The 1,005-nt window shown below is 35.6% G+C and overlaps 1 long non-coding RNA gene across 1 annotated transcript; it reads left to right on the forward strand.

Moving 5' to 3' along the window:
- Nucleotides 1-301: 301 nt before the first annotated feature.
- LOC147819580 (uncharacterized) lies at nt 302-736 on the forward strand. Its single transcript, XR_015436788.1, has 2 exons — nt 302-456; nt 535-736. It is a non-coding gene; the product is annotated as an uncharacterized LOC147819580 (long non-coding RNA).
- The last annotated feature ends 269 nt before the right edge of the window (nt 737-1,005 follow it).

Consider the following 1,005-nt stretch of genomic DNA (forward strand, 5'->3'; position numbering starts at 1 on the left):
ATGTATTTTCTACATGCACATGATTATGGACATATTAGAGTATGTTGCTGTCAAAAAGTAATTAGCTGTTCCACTGTACACATTTCTAGTTGAAGAATAGTTTGGTCTTGAAATACTGAAATACTGGGAAATTGAAATAATTATGATATCCTCAGTCCTAGATAGATTTAGTTTTGAGGAAAATTAACTTTCTGTAGCTATAAACTGTTTTGACAATTAGGTTTTTAAACCACCATCTTAAGTGGAATTATGAATAATTTACTCAGTTATTTCATTTTGTACATATGCATTTTCAGAATCAAGCTGACTTCAAGAAAAACAGCCTGGATTGCATAGATGATACCTTCATAAAGGCCAAAAATATTCTGAAGGACATCACAGATAATCGCAGGAAATGTCTTCAGGAGCTCAGTCTGCGACGAAACTTTGTGCTGTGGGTTAAAGAAGCACTTGAAGGTACAGTAGATGCCATTCTTTGTTACCAATAGTAAAACACAAAAATTCATATCAGCTAAAGGAAATCTGTGATTGCAGATATCAATGAGCTCAAAGTTTTTGTCGATCTGGCATCCATCTCTGCTGGAGAAAATGACCTGGATGTGGATCGAGTGGCCTGTTTTCATGATGCCGTCCTTGGTTACTCGTCCATACTGTATGGACTGAAGCAGGACTCTGACTTTGAGGACTTCAAGGCAGCGGCCACGAAACTGTGGAAGGCACTTGAAAATGACAAAAATATACCATGGAAGCTGGTGAGATTCCACCCTTTTTGTTTCCACATAAACTGATATTGTTACTACAACTGAACCACATCCAATCAAGAAGGTTATCATATTGTCTAAACCAAATTATTTTAAAGTGAAAAATAATTCACCAGGTATTTTATTTAAAACTCAGCACATACACAGCTACGTAAAGTTTAATATGTCAAGGTTGAAACAGGGAGTAGCTCTCCAAAATCCCAATGAAATTAAGTGAGATTAAGATTAAGTGAATAATATGGTT

Source organism: Seriola lalandi, unplaced genomic scaffold, assembly GCF_002814215.2.
Source record: "Seriola lalandi dorsalis isolate HSWRI2012SDOR001 ecotype SW California unplaced genomic scaffold, Sedor1 jcf7180002052092, whole genome shotgun sequence".
Taxonomy (NCBI): domain Eukaryota; kingdom Metazoa; phylum Chordata; class Actinopteri; order Carangiformes; family Carangidae; genus Seriola; species Seriola lalandi.